At 45.3% G+C, this 25,898-nt stretch overlaps 1 protein-coding gene across 1 annotated transcript in view; it reads right to left on the bottom strand.

The window, feature by feature from the left end:
• The window catches only part of LOC126295394 (uncharacterized), a 766,077-nt gene that overhangs the window by 198,308 nt on the left and 541,871 nt on the right, over window positions 1-25,898 (bottom strand). The window lies entirely within an intron of this gene.

Consider the following 25,898-nt stretch of genomic DNA (forward strand, 5'->3'; position numbering starts at 1 on the left):
CCGATTTAAAGGCTACCACCCAGCAAGTGTGCTGTCTGGCGGTGACACCACATTTTGCATTATTAATACTACCCTCTCTCCGACAATATTGTGCAATACGCACGCAACTTGTACAAGCTCGTTTATTTTGATACACCTGGGACTTATAACCATGGTCCAATAGTGGCGCACAGCCTCTTCTGGTGCACTTCTGATACCAAATTAATTGTGAAAGTAAATTAATCGATCCATTAATTGGCCCCACATACCACCAGATGATGTAATGGACTTACCCCAGGTGGCACGAGGGTCCCCCTCATGGAACTCCAGGCCCTCTTCCCTTGCCTCTCAGTTCCTTCTGGAGACATAATCCAAGATGGAGGCTAGGGAAAGTAATAGCAGGAAATTGGCTCAACCTGGGTCGAGCTCCTGGGCTGGTAGAACCACACTTTCACCTCACCTATCCCCTCCCTTTGAAATGGCTGCAAATTGACATCTCAGTGGGAAATTCTAAAAAAATGGGGAGTAATTCAAATTTATTGGTGGGTGTATCAAATTTTGTGTGGGCACCAGCTAACCTAGTTCACAACGCCACCACCAGAGGACACTGTTGCCACTCTCCAATTCCCCACTTTCCTGTAACCCCCCGCCCCCATCCGCCATCTTAAAATTGGCAGCAAAGGGACTCAGTCTGTGATAGGCTGCCAGATGGGATGGGGGTAAGACTTCCTTACTTCATACACAGTGCAGAACATTGTTTACTTAAACAATCTGAGTTGCCATTAATCGAGCATTAGACAGTAGCTCTAGCCAGGTTTATCAATATCTAATAGATGTCGAGTGGATATTTTCATTATTAGTCCAGTACTGGAGATCTGCTGTAGCCAGTCCACCCAACAGACCTGTATCGGAAGGACAGGTGCTAATAACAACACGACAGCAACCTATCACTGAAGTACAGGTGAGCAGCCTGCTGCCAGTCTATACCTGAACAGCTGCCGCTGGAAGGGACATAAGAATGTGTAATAAAAACATTAGAACAATAGCTCACTGTACAACTGGTCCCATTAGTTTTTCTTTATTGGGTTTCGATTTCACCATCCCCTATAGGCAACAGCTTAGGGCGCTGCTAGTCAGCCACAAGAGTAGTTGAAAACAGAGTAAGATGAAATAAACAATAAAAACAGCCAATAAAAACGGTGACTTTGTAAATCACTAGATGGCAGAAAGTTGGAGAAGTGAAAATTATATAAACAAAGAGTTCGTAATGCTAATTATGACACACAATAAGCAGACAGACAATTAAAAAAACATGGTCACAGTCTGGGTTCTTTTCAGAAGAGATCAAAATCAGCCCTCGACATTATGGTGTGTGTTTGAAACGCTGAAAAAGGTGCACAACAGTTAACAAGCATTTAACGCTGAACTAAGGCAGATGGTTGGGGTGAAGGACCCGGAGTGATGAGGGAAAATAATGGGGGGAGGAGAGGAAAAGCAAAAAGGGGGCAAGCTGAAGAACAGAGAGGACACATAAAGGGTGGGCAGGGTGGCTGCAAGAAGGGTGTGAAAGAGAGGGTAGGTGGGGAAGAAATAGGATGAAAGGGGGAGAGAAGAGGGAGTGTGAGAAAAGGACAGAGGTTGGGAGGGAGGGGGGGTGAGGATCAGAGTCGACCAGAGGGATAAATGGTTAAATAGAAGTCGCAGAGACAGAAGGAATGGATGGTGTGTGTTATGATGATTGCCTGGGTCCTGGGGGCGGCGGGAGGGGGGGGGGGTTGATATGACGGAACCAGTGATTGCACGAAGTGGAGAACGTGTCAAGGTAGGTTTGCAGAGTTCAGAAACGTGGAGGAAATTAACAGCTGGGGGAGGTTTGGGCATTTTCAGCAGTGTACAGGAGATAGAGGAGAGGGGAAAGGACGGAACTTTGGGGCACACCGGTGGAGGGATAGGAATTACAGGAGTTGGAATTGTGGATAGTGACATAGGAAGGACGACAGGAGAGGAAGGAAGCAACGAGATGGACGAAATTGATAGGGAGAGCATAGGTCTGGAGTTTGAAGGGGAATCCAGAATGACAGATATGGTTGTAGGAGTTCGAGAGGTCAAGGAAAACAAAGATATCAGAGCGATGGGAGTTAAGGTGAAGGGAAAGAAGGTTGGTAAGGCTAATAACCTTGTTGTCAGCTGAGAAGCACTGCTGCAAACCACACAGGTTAAGGGGAAGGAGGTGGTGCTGTTTAAGGTGGCGATGAACATGGCAACAGAGGATAGACTCGAAACCTTACCAAACATGAAGGTTAGGCAGATGGGGCGATAGGAAGAGGTGTCAGGGGTTGATTGGGTTTAGGGTACAGCACAAGATGGGAAGTCATACACTGGTCAGGGTAAAAGCCAGTGGAGAGGAGGATGTTGTACAAGGTAGTAAGGGCAGCCAGGAAGGATAATGGGATTGCTAGATCTGGTGGTAAGTGACACCATCTTGATCAGGGGTGGTGTTGTGTTTGTAGCAGAGGATGAGTCTGATGTGTGTGGTGAAGGGAGTGTTGATGGCCGGCCACAGTGACCGTGCCGATCTAGGCGCTGCAGTCCAGAACCGCAGGACTGCAATGGTTGCAGGTTCGAATCCTGCCTCAGACATGGATGTGTGTGATGTCCGTAGGTTAGTTAGGTTTAAGTAGTTCTAAGTTCTAGGGGACTGATGACCTAAGATGTTAAGCCCCACAGTGCTCTGAGCCATTTGAACCATTTGAGTGTTGTGTCTGAGGGGAGTAACTGATCCAAGTACTGGAAACTAGGGGCGAGCAGTGGGACAGAGGTATCAGTGCGTGCACGGACAGTAGGGAAGAGGGAGTAACCAAAATGGGCATCATCAGGAATGGAAAAGACCTTATGAAGGCTGTCAAGGAAGGGGCGATTGTAGTGGAGAATAAAGTAATGCAGGGTGGGATGGCTTCCAGTAAGGTGGTGGAAGGCAGACCAGTACATGGATGAGTTGACATGGGCGGGGGGGGGGGGGGGTAGGGGATGGAGGGGAGTTGAGGCATGTGCATGTCAGGCGCAAGTCCCGTCGTTTCTTTGCTGTAAGGAGGTTCCAGACGTATCGCTGTAATTACCGGTTGCGGACGAGTGTATCCAATTCACAGTTGCTTAGGAAGGAGCAGTAGAGCCTGCGGGAATCACGAAGAAGAAGGACGGTCTGTCGAAGAAGGGTGGGGCACTGAGGGTGAATGAGTTTAGTAGGAACGTGCTTACTCCTGTAACATGCTGGCCGCTATGTACAGCACACTTGTAGCAACATCATTAGGGACTGGAACACGCTTTACGCTGTGCAGGTCGCATCCTAGACAACAGAAACATGGAAAATATATTGTACCATACTTTTTGCGAACGTAGGGCTCATTAACTTACCTGAACAATGTTCTCAAGACGAAAAACAGAGCTGACCAGTGACTTCCAGTCACCTCCAGCCTAGTCCAGCGCCACCTACCGAGTACATTGTGTACGTGAAGAGCCGGCCAGCTGAGAAACCGCCGGTCGCCAGAGGCCGAGTTAATCCATGACTTCCTGTCGCTGCCTGACCCTCTCATGACTCCCACTGCCGACCGCAGCGCAGTGCGAGTCGAGCACCAGCCGCTGGGAGCTGTACAGTAGTTCCGTCCCTAACATAGACTCCTCAGTTTAAAAATTCCCAAACGAATTGAGTGACTTGTCAATACACGTCGAATTTCTCACGTGAAATGTAGAGTCCTCCAGTTTATATTATTTATTTTCGAATACGGAAGTAATCTGACAATACACACGTTTTCACATCGTTAAAGTATCGTCATTTGCAACATTGTGGCATGGGCTATATTTCACAGACACCTTCTGTTATCAGGTCAAGAAGAAAATCTATTGAAGTCAGCTTAATATATGTTTCGTACTGCATCACAGGCCAAATATATTATACTCATTTTTCCTCATGATGGAGTGCTGACAACTACCTTTGTTACAGGGTTGTTTGTTACAGGATTCCTCTTAATTATCGAACTCCCTTAAAGTAACGAAATTCTTCGCCACATACAAAGTCTCTTAAAGTAAGAGTACAGAGAAGTTCTATATAACAGGTTTATAAATTCGGAAATACACCTGATTTTATTACGATCGTCATGTCTGCCTGTGTAGGTGGGAGGTTCAGATCTTATCAAAAGATATCGCTGCAACTAAAAAACGCTTAATTACCACTTCAACTCAAGAATCATGTGGTACCCTATCCATTACTTCAGTATGTCAGGTGCCACGTCATGCATGTCAAATTGATAGGCTAATTAGTTAAACCAACCATGAGAGTCTCTTTGCATGGCGAGTAGTTGTTTTTTTTTTTTCAGCTGTTGCATTTCACTCGCTAGGTAGCGCCAATGGGAACACGATTTTGGGACCCAGACATTGCGGAAAGAGATCGGTATCGAGGAGGATGCGTAATGGTGTGGACAGGGATGCTGTTGACCACCCAAAAGTCTCATCATCCAATTGGACAGGTGATGAGCAAGGTTTAACTGCTGTCAGGTATCGTGATGGCATCTTGGGACCTCACATGCAGTTGTTGGGGCCTAGACTCCGTACTAATAGAGGATAATTCTCGACCTGGTAGAGCCCGGCTATTGATGTTCTGTTGGAAACGCTAGATATTGCATGTATGGCGTGGACTGCTCGCTCTCCCAATTTGAATCCCATAGAGCACATCAGGGATTCACTAGAAGATGGGTTGCATCACGTCAGCATCCACCAACCAATCCGTGAGGCTTGCGAGAAACTCTGCAGGGTGAATTGGCGTTATTGTCTGAATATGAGATGTATGACATCATTCATAGCATGCCCTATCATTGTCAGGTGTGTAACACTGCCAGAGGTGGTCACACCCATATTCAGCGTATTAACCAGTTTTCAGAATGTGTGTGCAACGTGTTACGTTGGAAAAAACGAAGAACGTTTTTGTGTACCATGGTGTGTGTTGCAGTTGTTTCAATTCTGTATTCTTTATATTGTTTCTACTTCACTATCAGTAGTTCGTACAGTTTTGTTGGAAAATAAACGCCACATAGCAAAATTTCCGTTTGTTGCCTTAATTTTTGACGCCAGTGTACTTTTTCGTCGATATCGATGGTGGATAAGAAGATTTTTTATAAATGTCGATGGATCGGATTCCTAGTATTTTCAAAAATATCAACAGTACTAGTGTCAATGCAGCAGCCCTTGTGGCGGAGGCGTCGTGACAGCTGTGAGAAGACGACTGTGGCCGTTTGACAGGGGCGGGGGTGGCGGTTTGTGAAAAGACTTTTCAGAGACCGCTCCCAGTCACAACTTCTTTCCTTCTTGTTTCTCTTCCTTCACTTACATTACTTAATGAGAAGCATGTTCCGAGGTACAAACTCCATTTTCAGAGCAGATGAATAAACATTTGTGAAGTTCAGAATAGTACATATTTCACTGTTATCTTCCAGTATTTGCCATTTCATCAGCAAGGTGAGCAGAACACGCTGCATGTGACAGATAATACGAGAATGGACACCCCGAAAGATACATCTAAACAGACTTTGATTTTACTCCCACGTCGTTTCTGGTACGTAAGATCTGATTGAGACTCTGTCTGTCCAGTGTCTTTTGCAACTGTATAGACAATGGTGAACAAGAGCCACAGGAAGTGAGGAGGTAACTGAACATCTAACAAGAAGACACCCATTTGATAGGAAGAACGTGATTGGCCACTTAAAAAGAAGTTAGAGTGAACAGCAGGGTAACGAACGAATGAAACTTTCTTTCACAGTGTGTTATTCTTCGCTGTCTGCGAAGGATGGCCATGGAGAATAAGAATGAGATTTTCAGTCTGTAGCGGAGTCTACGCCGATATGAAACTTCCTGGCAGGTTAAAACTGTGTGCCCGACCGAGACTCGAACTCGGGACCTTTCCCTTTCGCGGGCAAGTGCTCTGCCAACTGAGTTACCCGAGCACGTCTCCCGCCCCGTCCTCACAGCTTTACTTCTGCCACTACCTCGCCTCCTACCTTCCAAACTTTACAGAAGCTCTCCTGGGAACCTTTCAGAACTAGCACTCCTAAAAGAAAGGATATTGCAGAGACGTGGCTTAGCCACAGCCTGCGGGATGTTTCCGGAATGAGATTTTCACTCTCCAGAGGCACGTAGCTCTGTTGAACCATTTACATACGCCGACAAAAGCATGTGCGTTGTTGCACTCTCTTGTCATTGTTGTGAAACAATCACGGTCGATTGGCAGCGATTTTGACTTTCAACTGTCAGTTATTTAACAGCAGGCCGTGAGGTGGGGTCAAAAAAAAACTGCGTTATGGATCTCTTCGAAAGTGTGCGGCGCTCACTTGGTGGCCCAGTAGTCGGCGTAAAGTGACACGAGTCGCACGTGGGCTTCATATACACTATGTCATCAAGAGTATCCGGACATACATTTTCCATATTCGCTGCATTGTGTTGCCACCTACTGCCAGGTACTCCACATCAGCGACCTCAGTAGTCATCAGACATCGTGAGAGAGCAGAATGGGGCGCTCCGCTGAACTCACCGACTTCGAACGTGGTCAGGTGATGGGTGTCACTTGTATCATACGTCTGTACGCGAGATTTTCACACTCCTGAGCATCCCTAGATCCACTCTTTCGGATGTGATAGTGAAGTGGAAACATGAACGGACACGTACAGCACAAAAGCGTACAGGCCGACCTCGTCTGTTGACTGACAGAGACGGCAGACAGGTAAAGAGGGTCGTAATGAGTAACAGCCAGACATCTATCCACACCATTACACAGGAATTCCAAACTGCCTCAGGATCCTCTGGAAGTGCTTTGACAGTTAGGCGGGAGGCGAGAAGACTTGGATTTCATGGTGGAGCGGCCACTCGTAAGCCATACAATACGCTGGTAAATACCAAACGACGCCTCGCTTGGTATAAGGAGCGTACACATTGGACAATTGAACAGTGGAAAAACGCTGTGTGGAGTGGCCAATCACTTCACAAAATGTGGCGATCTGATGGCAGTCTGTGGGTATGAGGAATGCCGGTGAAAGTCATCTGCCAGCGTGTGTAGTGCCAACAGTAAAATTCAGAGACGGTGGTGTTACGGTGTGGTCGCGTTTTTATCGAGGGTGCTTGCACCCCTTGTTGTTCTGCGTGGCAGTATCACAGCACAGGCCTACATCGACGTTTGAAGCACCTTCTTGCTTCCCAATGTCGAAGAACAATTTGAGGATGGTGATTGCATGTTTCATGACGATCGAGCATCTGTTCATAATGCACGGCAGGTGGCGGAGTAGTTATACGACAATAACAACCCTGTAACGTTCTGCTCTGCACAGAGCCCTGACTTGAATCCTTTGGGACGTTTTGGAACGCCGACCTCGTGCCAGGCCTCACCGGCCAACATCGATACCTCTTCTCAGTGCTGTCCTCCATGAAGAATGGGCTGCCATTCCTCAACTATGGGCTGCCATTCACCAAGGTACTTTCCAGTATCTCACTGAACGTATGCCTGCGAGAGTGGAAGCTCACATCGAGGGTAAGGGTGGGCCAACACTGTACTGAATTCCAGCATTACCAATAGAGGGTACCACGGACTTGTAAGCTATTTGCAGCCAGCTGTCCAGACAATTTTTACCACATAGTGTACGACGTGAGCAGAGTGAGGTGCGCAAGCGCCGCGGGTGAGGGCGCCTCTGTGGCCGCCTCGCCACTCGTGCTGCCTTGTTCGTTTGTCTGTCTGTCTGTCGCCGCAGACGCGTACCGCTCGCGGCGAAGTGACACAGTGTAACAACAGGGGTGGGAAAGAGACCCTAACCAACACCAACCGGCGGACCTGTGCCGTGTCTTGCGAAGGTGATCGGTTGCAGACCCGACATAACTGGGCGCAGCTAAATCACGGCCAGTTTCCGAGGTACATTGTGAAGTTATGTGGCGGCCCTCAGACCGATGTTCGGTTCTAGAGACATAATCTCTTAACCTCTAAACATTTACGATGTATACTATCAGATAGAAGCGACGAATGAAGATTTGCACTACTGCCGGGATTCTGACGCGGATCTCCTGCCCACTAGGCAGATGTGCTGGCCACTAAGTCATCCTGCCACAGCGGCTCTGCACATCTACCCTACCACGCCTCCCTCCTCATCCAAGCGTCAGCCTACTTGGTACTCCACCCACACTAAAAGAGCACTGCAGTGGCTCTCGGACTGTACTGGAACAGTAGCTTTGGATCGAAGAAATACCGAGGGCAGTTCATATGCTGTTTTACTTTTTTGTGATTATACAGTAAAAATGGTTCAAATGGCTCGGAGCACTATGGGACTATACGAGATCATCAGTCCCCTAGAACGTACAAGTACTTAAACCTAACTAACCTAAGGACATCACACACATCAATGCCCAAGGCAGGATTCGAGCCTGCGACCATAGCAGCAGTGCGGTTACGGACTGAAGCGCCTAGAACCACTCGGCCACAGCGGCCGGCCGATTATACCGTGAATTAATTAATGTTTGTTGAAATCGAGGCCGACGGAGATGGACTGCGTCGACGGTGGCCACGCAGCTAGCAGCGAGGTCCAACGCGCTCCTTCCCGAATGGGAAGGCGTGTCGGTCCCCGAGACGAATCTGCCTCGCGGATTAGTGGCGAGGTCTGGTGTGCCGGCCAGCCTGTGAATAGTTCCAAAGGCGGTGTTCCATCTGCCTCCGCGAATGCGGACTGGTTCCCCTCTTACTCCACCTCAGTTACACGGTGTCAGTGATTGCTGCGCGAACTCTGTCTCTGCGTATCCGTGCACCATAATTACTCTACCACGGCAACACTGGGGTTACACTCGTCTGGTATGAGACGTTCTCGGTGGGTCCACTGGGAGCCGAAGCGCACAATTACCCTGGGTTCAGTGCGAGGCGGCGGTGGGGTGGGTGGACTGCTGTGGCCTGTTGTGGAGCTTGTGAACCACTGAGGGGTACTGCGGGACGAATCCTCTCCGTCGTTCCTAGGTCCACAGTTCAATACAAAATACACGCAATACAATGTCGACGGTAGTGTGTTCGCCACGGCAGCCGCTCTACCGAGCACTGCTGCAACTGAAGATCCTGCCGCCGACTGTGCTCACCTCTCACTTTCGTTGAGGGCCAGTTCAAGGCACTGTAACGAAATGAAGGAAGTAGCATCGAGACACTTGTAACTCATCTGTAATGGTGTACTGTGGCAGCGTGTCTTCTGACATGTGTTAGTTGACATCTGTCCACTGACACCTGTCTCTTATCATATTTAGAGAAGGTCTGGAGGACGATATTCGGAGGCGCCCCATCAATTTGGTCACCACTTTGTATAGTGTATTGTAATATTTCTTGCATTTCGACCATCATACTCAGGTGCACGAATCTCTTCCACAGCAGTTGAGAAGGCTGCTGCGACAAGATGACGTAATGTGGCGTGACAGATGGCTTGTTAGGTACGGGTATCGTGAGAAATACCGCTTAAATTCTGGTCCTTGTCCGCGATTGGCTGCTGCATTCGGAAGTTGCTCACCAAATTGACAATTTTCTGTTGTTAATTTTAGACAAACTAAACAGAGTATTTACTTGCAGTTCATATTTAAAGCATTTCTCAATAGCGTGCTATCACTCCATTATTTCAAACTATTAACCAGCAGAATAATAAACAACTTTGAAACGAAAACGCAGCCGAACTACTTCGTTAATTTCGATTGCACCTAACGTGGATGGCGGCCGAAGTGGTGCGGCTTTATAGGCAGACATCGTTCGGCAACCTCGGAAGACGGACATGTTGTCGGCCGCGGTTTCCGTTGAGACTTGGTCAGCAAATGTCTGGTGTCTAAACCAGAGCTGGTTCGGCAGTGTCTGAGGACTGACTTGTCAGCCGCGGTTGGTGCTTATTAACACTTAATGGTTATTTGGGCATATAGTTGAGAACAGTGAGACACCAATTACAGAAATATGCACTTCATAAATCTGTTGAAGACTAAAAACCAAGTGTGACTCTAGAATGGAATCTAATTATGCAGTTTCTCGTGTTCTGCTAATAAAAAGCGTCTGACATACCGTGTAAAAAAAATGATTGGAGACTGTATAAAATAACAATTACTCCTTCAGACTTTCTTACCGCGTCGAGTTTACGGATTCACGATCTACGTGTTGTTTTGGCCGCAGGGGGCAACAACTTCAGAAGACTGCAACTTAGTGAGCATTTGTTAGAACTTATGAATTCCACTCAGGGCGCTGGAACAAAATTGGCACATTGAGCGTGTACTGCAGTCTCAGTACAAATGAGATCAGTGATACGTCATTTGTGGTAACACAGAGGCGGAATGAAAGAGGGAAATGTTTTAGAAGAAAGGGGTCGATCATAATTACCCGATCTCATCCAACTTGCAGTAATGTCAGTGGCGACATTTGCTGGTGACATTTCTGTCCTCATGAAAGCGATGAGGAGTTAAATGACCTTAAAACGCCCTACTTAAGTCCGCAGGACAGAACAGGTAGTTGGAATTGCGGAAAGAGGCCAAAACTGGCTGTCAGTTACGCTCAAACACTTATAACTTTATTTACTTTTCGAAACAGTATAGCAAAAATTTCTGGACTAAGTTATAGGCTGATAGGCCACACAATTTTATGCCTTAAAGTCACAACCACTTAATTTAAAAACGGCTGAAAGCTATTAACTTAAAATTCAGACACAAAATAGAATATTTAGAAGGCAGAAGGCCTCACGTAAGTAATTTCTATAACTCGGCTGAAGGCCAAACAAATCTAACACTTGAAAAGCAAACAAAATTCATTTAAAAATGGTTGAAGGCCCATGATTTAAGACTGCAGGTGAAATAAATTATAAAACACACAAGGCAGAAGGCCTTACCTTCAGTTAGGCTCAAGGCCCCACACAGTCTGATACTTGAAAGACAAGAACTTTGATTTAAAAACGGCTCAAGGCCGATTACTGGTAACAACTAAAATAATTTTTAGTAGACAGAAGGCACAAGGCTTTATCTTTAAACAATATTTTGCACAAGCTGAAGGCCAAAACAATGTAACATTGAAAAAGTATGGAAATTAATTTTTAAAGCGCCCGTCAGCCCATTATTGAAAAACACAACTACAATAAATTTTCAAAAGGCAGAAGTCCAAAAGTTTCTCCAAAAAAGACTATTTAAAATGAGACTGAAGGCCCAAAGAATGCAAGACTTAGCAAGTATGCAATTTTAAGGCGGCTGAAAGCCCATTATTCAAAACGCAACTAAAAGTATAGAAATGGAAACCATCGGCTATAAGTCATTAAAATACACAATCAAACACCAATAAGAAAAGGCAGTACAGCCAGCGGCGCTCAGAAGTTTCCGGGGGTCGGTCTGCACTTGAAATATTATCGTTCGCTTAGGGGAGACAGGTAGTCAGCCCAGCTATATCCGATCCGCCGGCAACCCAACAGAGAGACAGTCAACTGACCCACCGACAAGACGACTTGCTTCCCACCCGACCAGGACACAAGGAACTCCAACGCCAAATCGTAAAAGGCGTAGCCGCCACAACCAAGTATGCACAAGCTGTGAAAACTACACACACGTATTGGACAACGACAACACGGTGAGGAAAGGACATTGAAGTACATGTCAGCGGCCAGGGCAGGTAGCCGGAGCGCTAACGGTAACAAGGCAGAAAATTCCGCTGGTGCACTTGGACTTCAAGTAACCAAAATAACGAAGATACCACGTACCGGATTCTCAAACGGGATCCCACGGCAGCAATTAGCAGGAAAACAGGGGAGCTACTGAAGAACACTTGCCTCCCAGAAGGACTAGTCAAGAATCTACGACCAAGAGCACCAAGGCCACCCAGGTTATACGGTCTACCCAAGGTCCATAACGATGAGGTCCCGTTCAGACCTATTGTTTGTGCTATTGGGTCTCCTACATATCGGTTGACAAAATACTTAACGAAATTATTAGCATCTATATTCGGACACTGTGGCCATCATATTAATAACTCAAAAATTTTAGTTGAAATCATAAAGTAGATGAAAGGTCAGAATGACATCATGATCAGCCTAGATATGGTCTCTTTGTTTACAAAACTACGAGTGGGAGATACGTTAAAACTGTTGGCTGCTCATTTCTCTCCTGAAATACTCAAGTTACTTCAACACTCTTTGACGAGCGCCTATTTTTTGTATGGTGGAAAATATTATGAAATGACTGACGGAACAGCCATGGGTTTGCCACTGTCACCAGCCATAGCTAACTTCTTCATGGAGGATTTCGCTGAACAAGCGTTGAACGGTTGAAGAGTGCTCCATTATGTCCATCTTGCTTCATCAGGTACGTTGAATGTACATTTTTGATCTGGCCACACGGCAATGAAGCACTGCAGCAGTTTGTTGATCCTTTGAATGGTATACAGCAGAACATAAGATTTGCAGTGGAGGTGGAGAACGATGGGAAGTTACCTTCTGAGATGAACTGGTGGAGCGAAAATCAGATGGACATCTCGAACATTCTGTGTACAGAAAAACGACGTATACTGATTTATATGCAAACGCACGTAGTTTTCACCACCCAGCTCAAAAGAGAGCTATGATGAATACCTTGGTACACAGAGCAACGACTATTTTTGACAAGGATCATATCGGCTCTGAGATTAACCATCTGACGACGGTATTCAGAAAGAAATGGATATTGTGATCGTGATATCAGATCTACTCTAGCGAAGGAACCTAGGTAGGACGCTCTTTGAACAGATCAAGAGCACCAACACATCGCGCGGCTACCATTCTGCGGTGCAATGACCAGCAAGGTCGGCAAAGCCTTGAGCTGGCAGGCAATCAGACCAGTCTTCCGGCCACCCTGGAAGATTAAGGAAATGTTGCGACCAGTGAAAGATAATCTCGGCCTTACAGTACAGCGAATTTACAGCATTCCTTGCGAGTGTCGCAAATATTATGTGGGCCAGTCTATAAGAACTGTTGCCGATCGCTTTGTGGAATTTCAGCGTCATCTGAAATACAGGTATGAAGAAAAATCAGCGGTGGCTGAGCACAGTTTGTTAAAAAAAAATAAGATTCTATTCCATGAAACAAGAATACTTGCTCACGCTTCAAACTATTGGCTATGTCATCAGGGAAGCAGATGAAATTAGACTATGCGAAAATAATTTCAACAGACACTCCGTTTATGCACTCATCAATGCAAGGAAGCGCGCAATTGATATAGAAAGAGCGCAGAGGGAGACTTCTTACATTCCTTGCAGTTCTTCGCCTGTTGCGATGGACGGCGCTGCAAGCAACGCCGGATAAAGCGCGCAAACAAAATTTGTGGACAGAGAAGCCGCCGCCTCCGTACGCGCCGTTTTCACCGTGACGTCATCCAGACAATGAGAAGCCGTCCACTACTTGTAAAAGCGGAAGCCTCACCGGTCCTCGACAGTCAGTTTTCCCCCTGACGAAGATGACGAAGGTAGTCATCGAAAGTTCAGGATTTTATCCAAATTTGACACGGCAAATAAACCGAGAACTTTTTATGCATGGTCTCCGTCGCGAAAGACTTCGTAGTCAAACCAAAATACAGTGAAACTCCTCTCGACGGTGGCCAAACTTTCGTCAACTTCAACACTCGCTATATACAGGGTGTTACAAAAATGTACGACCAAACTTTCAGGAAACATTTCTAACACACAAAGAAAGAAAATATGTTATGTGGACATGTGTCCGGATACGCTTACTTTCCATGTTAGAGCTCATTTTATTACTTCTCTTCAAATCACATTAATCTTGGAACAGAGCGTACCAGCGTGACTTCAAACAGATTGTTACAGGATATGTCCAAAAAGTCCTCCGTTAGCGAGGATACATGCATCCACCCTCCGTCGCATGGAATCCCTGATGCGCTGACGCAGCCCTGGAGAATGGCGTATTGTATCACAGCCGACCACAATACTAGCACGAAGAATCTCTACATTCGGTACCGGGGTTGCGTAAACAAGAGCTTTCAAATGCCCCCATAAATGAAAGTCAAGAGGGTTGAGGTCAGGAGAGCGTGGAGGCCATGGAATTGGTCCGCCCCTACCAATCCATCAGTCACCGAATCTGTTATTGAGAGGCGTACGAACACTTCGACTGAAATGTGCAGGAGCTCCATCGTGCGTGAACCACATGTTGTGACGTACTTGTAAAGGCACATTTTCTAGCAGCACAGGTAGAGTATCCCGTATGAAATCATGATAACGTGCTCCATTGAGGGTAGGTGGAAGGACATGGGCCCAATCGAGACATCATCAACAATGCCTGCCCAAACTTTCACAGAAATTCTGTGTTGGTGACGTGATTGCACAGTTGCGTGCGGATTCTCGTCAGCCCACACATTTTGATTGTGTAAATTTACAATTTGATCACAGTGGAATGAAGTCTCGTCCGTAAAGAGAACATTTGCACTGAAATGAGGATTGACACATTGTTGGGTGAACCATTCGCAGAAGTGTACCCGTGGAGGCCAATCAGCTGCTGATAGTGCCTGAACACGCTGTACACGGTACGGAAACAACTGGTTCTCCCGTAGCACTCTCCATACAGTGACGTGGTCAACGTTACCTTGTACAGCAGCAACTTCTCTGACGCTGACATTAGGGTTCTCGACAACTGCACGAAGAATTGCCTCGTCTCGTCGTTCTCGGTCATCCCCAGTCGCGAGAAATGTTCCGTGCTCCCTAAGACGCCGATCAATTGCTTCGAACGTCTTCCTATCGGGGCACCTTCGTTCTGGAAATCTGTCTCGATACAAACGTACCGCGCCACGGCTATTGCCACGTGCTAATCCATACATCAAATGGGCATCTGCCAACTCCGCAATTGTAAACATTGCACTGATCGCAAAACCACGTACGTGATGAACACTAACCTGTTGATGCTAAGTACTGATGTGGTTGATGCTAGTACTGTAGAGCAATGAGCCGCATGTCAACACAAACACCGATGACAACATCAGCTTCCTTCAATTGGCCAACTGGCGGAGAAACGGAGAAGTACAGTACATACTGACGAAACTAAAATGAGCTCTAACATGGAAATTAAGCGTTTTCAGACACATGTCCACATAACATCTTTGCTTTATTTGTTTGTGAGGAATGTTACCTGAACGTTTGGCGGTACCTTTATGTAACACCCTCTATATATATTATTTAGCAGTAAATAAACAACCACAGTACAGTGAACAACAACAGAAACTGGTACACCTAGGTAATACCGTGTGTGGCCCCTATGACCAATCAGAAGTGTCGCAACACGACGTGGTATGGGTTGGAACAATGTCTGAAATACAGCTGGAGGGAACTGAAACCATGAATCCCCGAAAGGCTCTTCAGAAATCCGTAAGAGTACGACGGGGTGATGACCTCTTCTGGACAGCACGTTGCAAGGCATACGAGATACTCTCAGTAATGTTTATGTCTGGGGAGTTTGGTGGCCAGCGGAAGTGTTTAAATTCGGGTGTTTGTGGAGCCATTATAGACCTGTGCTGGAATTGTCCGAGTCTGTCGGACATGAGCGGATGCAGGAGATCACACAGGACACTGACGTACGTGTCACCTGTTAGAGTCGTATCTACACATACCAGGGGTCTCATATCTCTCCTAGTGTACAAGCCCCACTCCATTACAGAGCCTCCAGCAGCTTTAACAGTCCCCTGGTGATATGCAGCATCCACGGATTCATGAGGTCGTCTCCATATCCGTACACGTCCATCTAATCGATACAATCTGAAACAAGACTCGTCCTGCCAGGCAACGTGTTTCCAGTCCTCAGCATTCCAATATCGGTGTCGACGGGCCCCAGCCGAGGCGTAAAACTCGGTGCCGTGCAGTCATTGTGGGTACGCGTGTAGACCTTCAGCTTCAACAGCCCATGTCGATGATGTTTTGTTAAATATTTCGCACGCTGACACTTGTTGATGGCTCAGGACTGAAATCTGCAGCAATGTGAGGAAGGGTTGCACTTGTGCCGCGTTGAACGGTTGTCTTCAGTTGTCGTTCGTCCCGTCCTTGCAGGATCTTTTTCCAGCCCTAGCGATGTGGGAGATTTGACGTTTTACCGGATTCCTGATATTCACGGTATATTCGGGAAATAGTCGTACGGCAGAGTCCACACTTCATAGTTACCTCGGAGATGCTGTGTCTAATCGCTCGTGCGCCGACTATAACAGGACGTTCAAACTAACTTTAATCTCGATAACTTGGCATTTTAGCAGCAGTAACCGATGTAACAAATGTGCCATGTGCCAGACCCTTGCTGTCTTATATAGGTATCTGTATTTGAATATGCATGCCTACGACACTTTCTTACCCCTTCACATGTTCACTACGATATCTGTAAATATAAGAACAAATTCGGCCAGGAAGTTTTTGTTAACTACGTGTCCCTTATATATTACTTGTATGTACTGCATTAATGTATTATGTGTACTAAGAAATATACCTGTCCAAATCATTATTACACTATGGTACCATGTGAAAGACTGAAGTAAATTAGCCCAAACTTTTAGACACTTCTTAGAGCAGTGTTTCGCTCTCTATAAATTATGGGCTCTATATACAACCTATGACAAAATAAGGAAAAAATAGGCGATCCATCACGAAAAAGTTACACAAATTATTCACAAATGATCACGAACTGATATTCGTACAGACATCGACGGAAAATTCAAAATTGTGAACCTTAGCAGCAGACGAGTGGACGTGTGACACTCGAGCTCAGTTGTGCTGAGTGGCTTGCAAGGATAATAAAGGGGGGGCATGGTGGTACCACGGCATAATGTGTACTCAGATGGGCTGTAACGATGCCTTATAGACAGCAGTGTGAACATGCGAAGGTATCAGCTGTTGAGAGAGGACTCAGTGAAGACGTATGGAATAATCGACGAATCGCTTGACATTCGAACAGGAGTGATGCCACTATTCTACGATGTAGACAGGAATGGACGAACAGTGGAGGAACGCGGCGTCGAGGGGGGACGGTTCACTCAGAGGGGCGACAGAACCTGAGGACCGAGCAGTCCTCGAGGTCACTCAGAGCCCAGATTCGTGATTATCGTCGATCTGATACGCAATTGGCGCTTCAGTGACGACGGCTACTCTGCACACCGAGAATCCCGTTAGCGGTGATGTGGGGCAGAATCACACTGACTGGAGTAGACCTGTCTTTACTGATCAGCCCCACTTCGAACTGAACCTCGCTGTCTAGCGAGGACGTGTCTGGAGACATCCAGACACTGTCGCCCACCAGCGGTAATCGTCTCGACGCTCGTACCACTCCATAGCAGGACCAGGACGCCTCTGGTTGTCACCCGCGGCTCCCTTACAGCACTGACGTAGGTAGACCCAGTTCGACACCCCATTTCGTTGCCCCTCGTGGCAAGTCATCCTGGGCTTACATGTCAGCAAGACAATGCCCGCTCGCACACGGCGAGAGTTTTTACAGCTTGTCTTCGTGCTTATCAAGCGCTGCATAGGTCGCTGTAACAAGTTTCAGCTAGTAATAGCGAATACCCTGTTCAAGAATCACAAGAGGAGGAGGTATACTTGGATAAGGGCGGGAGATACGGGAAGATTTCAATTAGATTACATCAAGGTCAGACAGAGATTCCGAAATCAGATACTGAATTGTAAGGCGTACCCAGGAGCAGATATAGACTCAGATCACAATATAGTAGTGATGAAGAGTAGGATAAAGTTCAAGACATTAGTCAGGAAGAATCAATACGCTAAGAAGTGGGATACGGAAGTTCTAAGGAATGACTAGATACGTTTCAAGCTCTCTAACACTACTGATACAGCAATAAGGAATAGCGCAGTAGGCAACACAGTTGAAGAGGAATGGACGTCTCTAAAAAGGGCCATCACAGAAGTTGGGAAGGAAAACATAGGTAGCTGCGAAGAAACCATGGGTAACAGAAGAAATACTTCAGTTGATTGATAAAAGGAGGAAGTAGAAACATGTTCCGGGAAAATCAGGAATACAGAAATACAAGTCGCTGAGGAATGAAATGAATAGGAAGTGCAGGGAAGCTAAAACGAAATGGCTGCAGGAAAAATGTGAAGACATCGAGAAAGATATGATTGTCGGAAGGACAGACCTGGACAAAGCGTTCGACAATATAAAATGGTGCAAGCTGTTCAAGATTCTGAAAAAGGTAGGGGTAAGCTATAGGGAGAGATGGGTCATATACAATATATACAACAGCCAAGAGGGAATAATAAGAGTGGGCGATCAAGAACGAAGTGCTCGTAATAAGAAGGGAGTAAGACAAGGCTGTAGTCTTTCGCCCCTACTCTTCAATCTGCACATCGAGGAAGCAATGATGGAAATAAAAGAAAGGTTCACGAGTGGAATTAAAATACGAGGTGAAACAGTCTGACGATACAATGATACGATTCGCTGATGACATTGCTATCCTGAGTGAAAGTGAAGGAGAATTAAATGATCTGCTGAACGGAATGAACAGTCTAATGAGTACACAGTATGGTTTGAGAGTAAATCGGAGAAAGACGAAGGTAATGAGAAGTAGTAGAAATGAGAACAGAGAGAAACTTAACATCAGGATTGATGGTCACGAAGTCAATGAACTTAAGGAATTCTGCTACCTAGGCAGTAAAATGACGGACGGAGCAAGGAGGACATCAAAAGCAGACTCGTTATGGCAAAAAAGGCATTTCTGGCCAAGAGAAGTCTACTAATATCAAATACCGGCCTTAATTTGAGGAAGAAATTTCTGAGGATGTACGTCTGGAGTACAGCATTGTGTGGTAGTGAAACATGGACTGTGGGAAAACCGGAACAGAAGAGAATCGAAGCATTTGAGATGTGGTGCTGTAGACGAATGTTGAAAATTAGGTGGACTGATAAGGTAAGGAATGAGGAGGTTCTACGCAGAATCGGAGAGGAAAGGAGTATGTGGAAAAAAACTGATAAGGAGAAGGGACAGGATGATATGACATCTGCTAGGATGAGGGAATGACTTCCATGGTACTAGAGGGAGCTGTAGAGGGCAAAAACTGTAGAGGAAGACAGAGATTGGAATACGTCAAGCAATAATTGAGGACGTAGATTGCAAGTGCTACTCTGAGATGAAGAGGTTAGCACAGGGGAGGAATTCGTGGCGGGCCGCATCAAACCAGTCAGTAGACTGATGACCAAAAATAAAGTCGCTGGATCCGTCCTCAACTGAGAGCGTTTGAGGCGTTATGGGTAGGGACCCCCAACTAGCGCCAATTGGAGGGAATTTGGCACGACATCCCTCAGGAGGACATCCAACAACCCTAACAGTCACTGAGACCCCGAATAACTGCTTGCACAATGGCCAGACGAAGACCAACGCGTCATTAAGTTACTCAGTTTTTGAAGCTCTTCCTATTGAATAACTCATCCAATTTTTCAGAAGTTGTGATCATTTGTTTGTCTGTACATGTACATAACATCTACCTAATTCCACCCCATTAAGATAACTGCTTACTGCTGTGTCCTTTTTTTTTTTCTTAGAGTCTATATTTATGTACTGTACACATTTAAAAAAAGATATTGCTTATGACCCACTCAGCAATGTACCCTTCCCACATACTAGAGCAGGTTCGCTGATGCGCTGATCTGTCGCTGGCGCAGTTTTTCTGAACCCTCCGTTACTCGCGCCGATGATACGCGTCATCCACGTGACCTTCCCGCGAGCTCTGCTGCCACAAACTGAAACAAAGATGTAAGTCTGTATCACCTTATTGCTTTCTTAGATTCAATCGAGCTTTCGTGTGTGTAAATTTAGACGTATCGAAACTGGCTGCAGTTACCTTCCATGTTATCTAGTATTCTCTTAATTTTTAAATTTTGGGAGAAATGTCAGAGTAGAGATCCTAATGTGTAGTTGGAGTGGTTCGATGAGCTGAGTGATGAAGATGCGCACAGTGACAGCGCTGGCTCAGGGACTAGGGGTTCGGTTCATGAAAGCGGCCATGATTCAGGAACACAACAAGATGTGTCAAAAAATGACGAATATGAATCAAAAGAAGAAGTAAGCCAAGAGGATGCGTTTTTTCAGGGAAAGATGGAATAACTAACCGGAAGAAAAATAAATATTTTACCAGTGTTAGAAGCAGATCTAGTAATATTATTACGCATTTGCCTGAGCAAACAAGTCAAGCTGGTATAAAAAAGACAGAAATAGAAATTCTGAATTTGTTCTTGGATGAAAACATAATAAGAAATATCTTAACGTGCACTAATATATACATCAATTAAGTCCGTGGTAAATTCTCTACGGAAAGGGATGCTAAAGAAACAGATTCGATAGAGATTAGAACTTTTATTGGTTTGTTATATCTGTGTGGCTCTTTGAAATATTCTAGGAAAGTTATGTCGCAGTTTTGGGATAACTCAAAGTGAAACGGACTTGAATCATGTTATTTATGCATAAGTGAAAACCGATTCAGGTTTCTGTTGAGATGTCTGAGGTCTGATAATATCTGTGAAAGAGGTGTTCGCAGAGAAATTGATGAGTCGGCTGCTGTCAGAGCTATCAGAGAGGTACTTGAACTATTCACGAACAATAGCAAAAAATGTTTTTCACCTAGTGAATATCTTACTGTTGACAAAGAGCTTTTGGCATTTAGAGGAATATATATTCCTAGCAAATAAGCAAAGTATGGGTTAAAAGTGTTTGCTTTGGTTGATGTAAGAACAGCTTTGACTTTAGAACCGTATGTCGGTAAGCATATCATGCCACTAATTCAGCTGAAGATATTGTTCTTCTAATGGCCAGACTGTTTCAAACGTTAGAATATATTTTACTGTGTAAAAATGTTAAATGTATTATAGTTGTTTAATGAAAACTCATAGAATAAGGCACAAAGACAGTTCAAAGTACACATACAGAGAGCTTGCTTTGTGCATGGCACCAGTCATCCGCGCGAGTGACCATGTAACGAATTTTCGCTAGGGTAACGGAGGGTTAAAGAACTAATGTACACAACTGCACGTGTAATACAAGCATGTTGACTATTCGGAAGCGGTAATGCTACTATTTGTGTAAATAAACAGCACTGATAACGGTGGTTTGTTGCTGCCTTCTTTTTTGCAAGAATGGACTTTTTCATTCGCACATAGAGCGTTTTCCGTTTCCACCCTTTGTTTGTTCGCCCTGATGGCTTGCGTCACGATGACGATTTTCGCACGTACTCCGGTCACCAGATCTAACACACAACTGTGTCTCTGCTGCCGGCCGGGGTGGCCGAGCGGTTCTAGGAACCACGCGACCGCAACAGTCGCAGGTTCGAAACCTGCCTCGAGCATGGATGTGTGTGATGTCCTTAGGATAGTTAGGTTTAAGTACTTCTAAGTTCTAGGGGACTGATGACCTGAGACGTTAAGTCCCATAGTGCTCAGAGCCATTTGAACCATTTGTGTCTGCTGCATGGATACTGTCGTTTTCTCTACGCAACATGTCAGACAGTCTTGGTGCTCCTGCGTCCCAGGTCTCAAACATACGGAATCCTGCAGAGGAAACCCCCCCCCCCCCTCTGCACCCGCTCCAATACCGCCTCATATGCCTTGGATGCTCCCTGGACGCAAACGTCCTGCCCACATCCACTTCATTGCCACATTATGGTCATCTCATATACTGGGGATCGACAAGAATATGAAAAAATCACGAAACATCCAACCCTGTGCATTAATGCAGATTCTAGCCGACCCTGCACGTTGACCTCTTATATTTTGCTACCACATGGTCAGTGTTCCTAAAGTGGTCCACGTGCCAACCCAGAAGAAAACTATGCTCTGTACAGTTAGAAGTGCATTGTGTCTGAGTTAAGAGAACTCGAACTGTGTACGATGTTGGTGCTTGTATTGTTACCACGAGCATGAATTGTCGTATCTGCCATGCCTGTAACCAGAACTCAATATTATCGAGCCTTTGCCGTCTACTTTGGGCGGAGGTCCGCGTCATCGTTACCCACTTCCATTGTGATTACCTGAACGTACCACTGTTTGGAGGAATAATGTTACAGGATTCCCTTGAACACAACGAAGAACCTGTATTCGTCGATTCTGACTGGACTGCAAGCTCCTCTGCATCTCAACGGCTTCTCTACACCGCACTGGGCATGGCACCGTGGTGTTGCCGCTCTGCTGCCCGCCACCTGGCCGACTTGCCCCCCTTCTCGCCTCCCACGAATTCCCTCTCTCGGCAGATCGTTGAAGAATCCTCAATTTTTGAACGGTTTTCGCATTAAAAGACCATCTGTCACTGTCACAAGTCAACATTTGTCGTGCACTATCGATGTAAACTTTATTAATCAGAGACATCAGAGCTTTGGTTCTGAAAATTCCATTTGTTTTGTCGAATGTGCTCAATGCCAGTTGCGGCACTGTACCTTCATTTTCTGCTTTCCGTGTACCTATTGTCCTCAGCTCCTCTGTATATAAAAAATACCCAACAAATATATCCATATATTGATAAGTCAATTCCAGAATCTTCTTTCAGTATGTTTCTCATACAAAAATAGTATACTAATTGATGTTATTAGCGAGCTAGAAAAATTTCTGTATCTGGTTCGTCTATTTCTTGTTTAAGTTTACCTACATGAGGAAGATTCAGTACAGTAAAATGGCACCAGCAAAATGTAGCAGATTCTGATGTGACCCATATCACATAACATCATCCCAGTTTATGGATCTGAAGATTATCTACAGTACTGTTGACAAAAGTGTTCATGACTCCTCTTTTAGTTACACAGCTCCTTCATTTGCAGTGTATAGTGGATACTTTGTATGTGTATGACTTATTTATGTAGACTAAAGCAACGAATGAAAATTTGCACCTGGGTGTCCCACTCATGAGGCAGATGCTCTACGCCACACCTATGGGGTGGGGCTTTGCACAAAAGCATGGACTACACTAGCATGCCTCAGTCCTCAGTACAAATTCCTATGTACATCGCAGCATCTAAACTCGAGCAGCATTTCAGAAGCTCTCTATCTATACACTAATAGGACTTCAGCACTAAATGGAAGATCGTGTCTGAAGCCCAGACATAGTTGCTTCAATCAAATTAAACTATGTGGTTTCCCAAGTTTAGGGGGAATACTAAGTCAGCTGAGGCATGATGGGGTTTTGGATTGAGGAAGCATGGGTACTGTGGTAGCCCATGCAGTTGTGCAAAGCCACTGTCTGAGTGTGGTGTATTGGTTAGGACATCTGCCTAGTGAGTGGGAGGCATGGGCTCCTACCCCAGCCATCGTACAAATATTCATTCCTTGCTTCAATCTGAATATATACATTATAGATGTTTTAGACTTGAAAAGATATTCACATGAGTATGTACATGTGTAGCTAGTGTAACTGCAGACACATATTTGTACACAAGTAGGTGGTATAGTGCAGACACAGCTCTGAACATTTGTAGTTGCTGTAGGTGTCGATGAACCTGCATACGTATGGGGCCATGCACTTGACCAGTTACAGTTGGTAGAAGTAGATACGTTGGTGTAACTAAGGTAGGTACAAACAGTCTTCTGCATATATGTAGTCAGTGCAGCAGAGACAGATCTATACAGATGTGTATGTACAGACACACATGTGGATGTGTGTAATCAATGCACTAAAGACAGGTCTGTGCACATATGGAGTTAGTGCAGTATACACATACCTGTGCATGTGTATACTTAGTGGAGCACATATAGCTCTGTGCATCAATGTATTTAGTGCATTACAGACAGACCTGTTTATATGTGTAATTAGGCAATACAGACAGACCTATGCATGTGTGTCGATTATACAGTACAGACAGACCTTTGACTGTGTGCATTTAGTGCATTACAGACACACCTTTGCTATTGTGTAGGCAGTGCTATTGTATATACAAGGATACTGGAGCATTTAAATTCACATAATTTGCTGTCAAATGTTCAGTTTGGTTTTAGAAATGGCTTAACAACTGAAAATGCTATATTCTCTTTTCTCTGTGACGTTTTGGATGGATTAAATAAAAGTTTGCGAACGCTAGGAGTTTTATTTGATTTAACGAAGGCTTTTGACTGTGTTGACCACAAAATATTACTGCAGAAGTTGGACCATTATGGAGTAAGGGGAGTAGATTACAATTGGTTCGTCTCTTACTTTAAGAACAGAAAGCAGAAGGTAATTCTCCGCAATATTGACAGTGGTAGTGATGTTCAGTCCCAATGGGGCACTGTTAAGTGGGGCGTTCCCCAAGGGCCAGTGCTGGGGCCACTGCTGTTTCTTATTTATATAAATGATATGCCTTCTAGTATTAAAGGTGATTCAAAAGCAAATTCCTGTGTTACATTGTTGACTTTCTTTATTTAAGCTTACTTGTCATCTGAATATGTTTTTTATATTTCCTTTTTCCTGTTTCTAATATCGTGTCACAATTTCATGTATTGAATTGTATGACCATGGAGACTTCTCCTTAATTTGGTCCCACAGAACAATAAATAAATAAAAATAAAGTGCATTTTAGGCAGACCTGGGCACATGTCTAGGTAGTGCAGAAAAGACAGACCTGGGCATTGTGTAGCTAGTGTTGTACAGACACACCTGTGTTGTATATAGTTAGTGCAGTGCAAACAGACCTGTTTATGTGTGTATTTAGTGCAGTACAGTAAGACCTGTGCACATGTGTAGTTTAGTGCACTACAGGCAGGTCCGTTCCTTTGTGTGGTTAGTGCAGTACAGACAGATGTGTGCACATGTGAAGCTAGTGCAGTACAGGTAGACCTGTCTGTATATATCTGTAATTAGTGCAATACAAATAGACCTGCAAATGTGTGTAGTTATTGAATTACAGACAGACATGTGCTCATATGTACTTAGTGCAGACAGACAGATCTGTGTAACTTAGTGGTTAATGCAGTACAGACAGATCACTTCATGTGTGTAGTTTATGCAGCACACACAGACCTGATCATGTGTGTAGGTAGTGCAGTAAAGGCAGATCTGCACCTTGCACCATTAGTACAGTACAGACACACCTGAGCACATGTGCAATTAGTGTGGTACTGAGATACCTGTGCAAACATATAGTTGGCGCAGTACAGACTGACGTATGTATGTGTGTCATTAGTGCTGTGTGGGAAGTCCTGTGGATGTTCAAAGTCAATGCAGTACAGACCAGCCTTGTGCATGTGAGTAGGCAGTGTGGCAGAGACGGACTTGTGAATGTGTTTAGTTAGCACAGCGAAGACAGACCTGATACATGTGCAGTTATTAAAGTAGAGACAGACCTGTGCATGTGTGCTGTTGGTGCAGCAGTCAGACCAGTGCATGTTCATAGTCAGTACCCTGCAGAAAGTCCTTTGGACATGTGTAGTTAGCACAAGTCTGACAGACTTGTGCACATGTGTAGTTAGTACAGTACTGACTGACCTGTGCATGTGTTTGGTTGGTGCAGCACAGAGAGACCTGTTTACATCTGTAGTTAGTGCAGCACAGACAGATCTGTTTACATCTGTAGTTAGTGCAGCACAGACAGACCTGTTTACACCTGCAGTTAGTGCAGCACAGACAGACCTGTTTACACCTGCAGTTAGTGCAGCACAGACAGACCTGTTTACACCTGCAGTTAGTGCAGCACAGACAGACCTGTTTACACCTGCAGTTAGTGCAGCACAGACAGACCTGTTTACACCTGCAGTTAGTGCAGCACAGACAGACCTGTTTACACATGCAGTTAGTGCAGCACAGACAGACCTGTTTACACCTGCAGTTAGTGCAGCACAGACAGACCTGTTTACACATGCAGTTAGTGCAGCACAGACAGACCAGCTTACACCTGCAGTTAGTGCAGTACAGACAGACCTGTTTACACCTGCAGTTAGTGCAGCACA

Source organism: Schistocerca gregaria, chromosome 11, assembly GCF_023897955.1.
Source record: "Schistocerca gregaria isolate iqSchGreg1 chromosome 11, iqSchGreg1.2, whole genome shotgun sequence".
In the NCBI taxonomy this organism is placed as follows: Eukaryota; Metazoa; Arthropoda; class Insecta; order Orthoptera; family Acrididae; genus Schistocerca; species Schistocerca gregaria.